Genomic DNA, 7,624 nt, shown 5'->3' with positions numbered 1-7,624 from the left:
GTTCCAGCACTTTATAATGCATTCGTCTAGATTTGTTCGTGTCATGATATCAAAAACTGCTGTGGAAAGTGTGGCGATCGCGTATAGTACAGTCAAAACCAACTTCGCGTAAGTCGTGGGCGATCCAAGTAGCCAGCGACCCCTGACCCTTTTCACGATTGGCCACGATAAAGAGATAGACATCTGCGCGACTATCATTTGCATATGAAAGTACTCGGATCTGATAATCCTACCAGTGAATTGCATCACCGGACGGTCGTGCCTAACGGCACCCCATAGTTGCTGTCCCGGCGTTCGCAATTTATTCACGCCTATTACGTTTATACACAATATTTATTAATAATAACAGATCAATATTAGGTACGATAGACTGTCGACAGTCTACAATTATTGGTGAACATCAGTACACCTTGGCCAATGTACGTGTTCATAGCTGAGCATTCCAATCAGGAAATGAGAGGGTAAGGCCATCTTTCCTTTGTCGGCATTATTATTACGAAAATTATGGTTGTTATCAATCGAAAGTACAGATTGAAACAATCGTGTTTTTTTATTTCTAAATAAAATTGCGACATACACATGATTGTCATTGTATGCCCACATGATCGAAAGTCTTCGGTATGAAAGTTTCAAGGTCAGCGTGGCCAATAATGTCGACAATAGACATTTGGTTGTTGTAAAGTAATACACAAACAATTATTACTGCTTTATTTATAGTCAATACGTCAATATACAAAAGAAAATACCTGATATCCAGAAGAATAAATCGCAATGGTACGCTAAATCAGTGTTACAGAGTTCAGAGTTACACCTTAAAAATGTAACTTTATAATGGCACAATGACATTTTACTTCTAGTTTGAAACTATTTTATTTATTTGCTTAATGTTTCATATACAGTTATGTTAGTATTTAAAAGTATATCACATTATTATTGACAAAACGGAGATTATTCCTAATTGTTATTTTTGAAACCATTCTGCTTTACTCTTTCTTTTCAGTGTTGTGCTGCTGAATTAATTGAATAATGCCTTCATTAAATATAAATACTTATAAAATGCTTCGACATAAATATTTTCAACAAAATAATTTAGTATAGTATAATACAATCGAATTCATATTTAAATATACATAATTATGAAAATTCCAGATGTAGTATTTCAAAGTTAAACATATATCTCCTCATATTTAATGGCACGAGAAATAGTTAGTCTTAGTTTTAAGCGTATATAACAATTAATTACTTTAAATAACGACCCACTGATTATGGGAGGAGATTTTAATTGTACAACCGATCCTGACATGGATCGCAATAGGGAACGGGAGCCTGACATGCGTACTGCTAACCTCCTTACTTCAGTTATTCGTCGTCACAAACTAATTGATACGTGGCGTCACCACCATGGGAATGCAGTTAATTTTACTTGGGGGCGTAGTGGTACACTTGTTCGCCTGGACAGAATGTACATTAGCAAGTGTATGCGTGGGAAAATCATGTCTGTTGAAATTAGTAACGGGGCGTTGGCTTTTTCTGATCACTCTCTTGTTAGTATATAACAATTAACAATGGTAAAAAGAAAAGTCCTGTATGGTGTATGAACACACACATTTTACAGGATGATGAATATGTTAATGAAATTACGGATTTCTGGCTGGAATGGCAACTTTGACGTAAAAACTATTCACATATTCAAACTTGGTGGGACGTGGGAAAGAATAAAATAAAATTAATTACTCAACAGCATTGCGCATTCAAGCAATATAAACACAAACAAGCAAAACAAACATTGGAAAGGGACATCCGAGCTATGGAGCGCGATATCACCCAGAATTCGCCGCCCACAAAATCATACATAGAAAAAAAGAGACTCCTTTCAAACATGGTTCAACATGAGAATAAAAGTCTCATCACACGAGCGCGGCACCATTTTCTAAATGAAAATGATGTGTGTAATACTTTCTTTTTTCAAATAGAGAAAAAGAATGGAAACAAAAAAGCTATTTTTTAACTCAGGCGTCATGACAACAGTCTCACACAAAATCAAGCTGAAATCCGCAAAATAGTACGCAACTTTTACACTAAGTTGTATACAACAGATAATATTAATATAGATGCACAGAATACCATACTTGAGGGACTGCCAAAGCTGAGTAATACCGACCGCGATGACCTTGATGAGCCTATTACGTATGACGAGCTTACTAACACCGTAAAGCAACTTGCGCATGGGCGAACTCCCGACATTGACGGGATTCCGAACGAGTTTTATCAAACATTTTGGAATCTTATTGGGAAAGACCTCTGTGATGTGTTCAGTAAAGCCACTGAAGAAAATCTGTTTCAACTTTCTTGCTCTAGAGCAGTTGTTACCCTACTCCCAAAGAAAGGTGATATTACACAACTTAAACACTGGCGACCAGCGAGTCTTCTTTGCAGTGATTATAAGATCTTCACTAAAACACTAGCAATACGTCTGCGCGGGATCATTGGTTCCATAATTCACCCAGATCAAACTTGTAGTATTCCAAACAGGCATATCCATGACAACATCAGTCTTTTACGTGACAGCATTGACTATGCTAATATGACTAACTCTCCCCTCGGCATCGTGGCTCTAGATCAAGAAAAAGCATTTGACGGAGTAAATCACGCTTATCTATTCAACACACTTCATGCTTTTGGGTTTGATGACAAGTTTATTTCTTACATTCATCTTATATATTCAAGTGCTCAGTCCCTTATCCGTATAAATAGTGCCCTCACCCCTCCCGTCATGCTGTCACGTGGTATTAGGCAAGGTTGCTCATTGTCCACAGCCCTTTATGTTATTGCCATTGAGCCACTGCTCCATAAAATCAGAAATGATGGAAATATTAAAGGTTTAACAATACCACATCTCAACAATGAACACTGCAAACTTACAGCTTATGCTGATGATATAGAATTTGTTATCACACATAAACAAGAATTCGCATCACTTGCTGCATAGTTGCGTATTTATGAACGCGCGTCAAATGCGAAAATCAACCTCGAAAAGTCGGAAGGTTTATGGGTTGGTAGCTGGCGCAACAACACGTTTTCTCCTCTCAATATTAAGTGGAACAACACCGGGTTAAAATTATTGGGCGTTTTTCTCGGAAATGGTAAAATGTATACCAAACAGAACTGGACTGAGTTGGTTTCAAAGATAAGTAGAAAAATTGAATTCTGGAACCACTTTGTTCACAGTATGTCCTATAGGGGGCGCTCTATGGTAATTAACAACATTATGTCATCCCAAATACTATACCGTTTTACTAGCCTAGAGCCACCCACTGATGTTGTTTTGAATATACAAAACTCATTACTTGACTTCTTTTGGCAAGGTCGCCATTGGGTTTCTGCTAAAACACTTTATCTTCCTCTGGAAAAGGGGGGACAAAATGTTACCCATCTCCCTACACGTATCAGCGCCACGCGACTTAATTATATTCAAAGATATCTTTATGGCAATACTGATCATTTTTGCTTTAAGTTCACTGACTACTTCTTCATCCAAGCAAGCAAAATGTCTTACACTAGGCAGCTGTTGTGCACCACGAATAGCCTTCCTTTAAAACTGGAGAGCATACCACCATTCTATCGTGAACTCCTTCAATGCTGGAAGTCTGTAGATAAGGTGCGTAAATTTAATGACAATAATCCGATTGATATTTTTAATGAACCACTTTTTCACAATGCATTCCTATAGAAAGGAACCTTTTGCACTCCGTCATTTTGTGGACGCGGGTATAACCAAAGTATGTGATCTGGTCCATGAAACAAATCAAACGTGGTTAGAAGCTTCAAACATCTCAGATAGAGTAAATATAAATTCTGAACGCATTCTGCAGCTCAGTCTCAAGGTTATTCATGATTCCATGCCTACCAAATGGAAGGATACTGTGAACAATTATTTCAAACGAAAAAACAAGCGTGTTTATGTTCTCTCTCATCTCAGTTTTCAGCTACACTTTTCTGATGAGCTGAATCTAGCACTTTATAAACTTGAAAAAGGCGCAATATATAAATATTTAATTGAAGTTATCTGTACTAGTGGTCGTCAACAACAACCAAGAAATGTATGGTGTGACATACTTAGTCTACCTGAAACAACTAAACCCAATTTTCAGGACTGTTATGCAACACCAATTACGACGTATGACGGAGATATGCAGTGGCGCATATCCCATGGCGCCTTTGCAACTGGTAGTTTCCTTTTCAAAGCTCGGTTATCAAGCTCGGATAAGTGTATTTATTGTGGCGAGGTGGATACACTTGAACACATCTTTATAGAATGCCCATCTAATAACGATCTATTACATACATTTAAAATAATCACGTCTGTCTGCTTCAAACAGGCTTTCGTATGCCATTCTGATGGTTTTTAATTCTGCCACCGCGTCGTTCCAAGGGTTTTCTTTCCCGACAGGCACAACAAATGTTTTGCCTATTAACAAGCATGGTGAAAGCTGCAATTCACACCAGTCGTCGAAACAAGAGGCAACAAAAAGGTGTCAGTGATTCTCTAGAAATTTTCAAAACGAGACTTATTTTGAGGATCAAAACGGAATATGAATACCACCGTTTTAAAAATCAGCTACCTAAATTCGAAACATTTTGGACAGTGGACGGTGTGTTATGTGACATTCAGAATGATGCACTTCAAATTCATCTGTAAACCTAGGTTTTACTTGTCCACTTCGCTGTTTAGGGCCTTTGCCCTATTGAGTCATATCTGGTCTTTTATCCGCTTTGGTAATTGTTGTGGTACTCCCTGGTTTCGTGACATTAGTCGTGTCAGAGGATTTTGTTCTCATGGTGGATATCAGTCTACACACACAAACACTGAAATGCCACCCTCTTGGCTCTTTCCTCAACACACTGAACGCGCGGGTGAACGCGGTGCTTTTCAGCGCTCCCCGGATTATTACAGGTTTTGGCCTCACGACTTAGAAATGTCGGTTTTCAGCTTTAACACATATTTTTAGGTCCTGGGTACGACGTTAAAATTGCATCCGGTTGCGGAGTTTTTGTACTCGGGAGAATGAGGTTACCCTTTGCCGCAACTACCTCCAGGTCACCCTTGGGCAAGGTGTAGTACCTGTCAGCCTTGGGTGCCAACTTCCCACATAATAAGTTTGGTGAACGTCAGTAAGGGCATACGGTCATAAAAGCCTTGCACCAACTCGGCCTCACGTTTGAGGTATTACCTATTAAAGGCAGCGTTTACGTTTATTTAAATATGTATATATGTGTCCTGGGCAAGATTTTAAACTACATCCGGTTGTGGAGTCTATGGACGTGGGAGAATGAGGTTACCCTTTGCCACAACTACCTCCAAGTCACCCTTGGGCAAGGTGTAGCACCTGTGAGCCTTGGGTGCCAACTTCCCACATAACAAGTTCGGTTGACGTCAGTAAGGGCATACGGTCGTAAAACTCCTGCACAAACAGATCCGCACAGGTGGACAATTTTTCATGTAAATATGTAGATATTAGTTTCAGTTGTTCTTAGCATTTGGCAGGGGGGACCGTAACCTCTTGTGGTGAGAACCAGTGTGACTGGCCTGCCAACGGGGTGCTAAGGATTTCATTGAAAAAGTTATCAGTTACATCCGTTAATGTAATTTCGTTTTACATACCCGTAAATCAAAAATCACAATTAGTTACAGTAACTTCAAACATTCACATGTAACTGCACATGTATATGCACACATACAATTAAAAACAGGTGAAATGTTAGTCAAGCCATGTCATGGAGATCGACATATTGCTCCAAAAATATCTCGCATTATATTATTATATATTTCATTTTCCAGAATCGTTTTACAATAATAGAAAAGAAATTTCTAAGTAAACATTATCGGTTCCAAACTCATGACGAAAGCGGATGTTCCATATTACTGGCTACTTAAATGTTCATTCATTAAACAACAAGTACGTTATTAGGCTTTCATTATTCGAACTTGTTCCTAATTAATTGAAAACATTTCAGAAATTCACATTCATGAATTGGATTCACTCACTAAAGAAGGTGAAATACAGAAGGACATATCCTCGCCGACAGTTTCACGATAACAAATTAAAATTATGTACTACGTCATTATTTTTATTTTTCAAATGCGTAAAACATGACACTTGGCTGCTGCAAAACAGCGTTAAACATAATACAAAAAGGCATTGTGCAGTATGGTATAAAACAAAACAATGGACTGAAGTACCCCACAGAAATAATAGCTTGTACACAGAAAGTGTATCAATGTATCATTAAGAGGTACATGTTTAATTATATTATTACTACTATGATTAATAAGCTTGTGTTACGGTGTTGTTCAAGTGTTACAAAATGGACATATCAGTCGCAAGTTAAACAATTATTAGTATCAAATTAAAGGTTCCAACCTCAAGAAATTATCAAATTTCATGACTTCATATTTTATATGATAACTAAACATAGCATAGAAATAAAGCAGCAAGTTAGAATTTTTTTAAATGTCCTTAAATGCTATAATCTTATTTAATATGGCGTTTTAACGATAATGTTGAATATCATTAACACCATGGGACAGCGTTATCTCAATAATCGAAAATATAAGTACTGACTGACTAATAATCATTGCTGGAATGATGATTTGTCAGATTACGATGCCTATCGTCTTGTCGCAGAACCTTTGATGGCGAACTATCCAAAGTGGTGTTTCCTCCAAAGAATAATCATCTTCTTCTGTCAATTACAGATGTAGATTTGTTTGAGTTTTGATTATTTGCTAAACATAGAAATGATAACACATAAACATGGTGCAGAATAAGTTTTTCTATAGTAATTAAATGAGCATATTATGTGACATTCAAACATAGTTAATGATTTAGAAGCATTAAGGAGAATTTAGAAGCGAGGTTAATCTTGACTGGATAGGTCACATTGATCGTGAATATTGGGTCTCTACTTACTGAGTTTCATCTGTGAAGACGTATTCGGTGTTTCTGTGTCAGAAAATCCATATGGCAAACACGGCTCTGAAAGATACAACATATAAAGTTCCCATGTTGAATTATATTGTATATTTATAGACTAAATGATTCCAAATATAACATAAAATACTAATGAAAATATAAAATTGACAATTATAAAATGTAACAATGCTTCACACTATGAATGACAATTAATACAATTACTAACAAATCCATCGTTTATGTTATTCACAGACCATATTTGAGCAGAGATAACGTTTTCACTTTCTGCCGATTCCCATCTTCCTCTAACACTTTTCCTAGCATAAGTTATTGAAACAAGTCAGACATCAAAATGAGTTGCAACCATTAATAAATGCGCTATATTAATTCAAAACGTTATTTCATCATACATATATTAACACCCGCTGAAACTTACCAAGCCTTCTTGAGATGAGACACTCGGTATTTTTCCTGTATCAGAACAACCACATGTCAAACTGAGCGCTATAACGATACAATAGATGATAAATGATTCATTAATAGTGATACTTGTCATATTTTAATTTTCTAAAATTATTAAGTTATAAAAGTCAGTCTGCTTTAATATTTTGCACTACTTTTAACAACACTCCAGATTGCTTGCCTTTACT

This window comes from Saccoglossus kowalevskii, chromosome 15, assembly GCF_978046115.1.
Source record: "Saccoglossus kowalevskii chromosome 15, keSacKowa6.1, whole genome shotgun sequence".
NCBI lineage: Eukaryota > Metazoa > Hemichordata > Enteropneusta > Harrimaniidae > Saccoglossus > Saccoglossus kowalevskii.
This window is presented reverse-complemented; position numbering follows the sequence as displayed.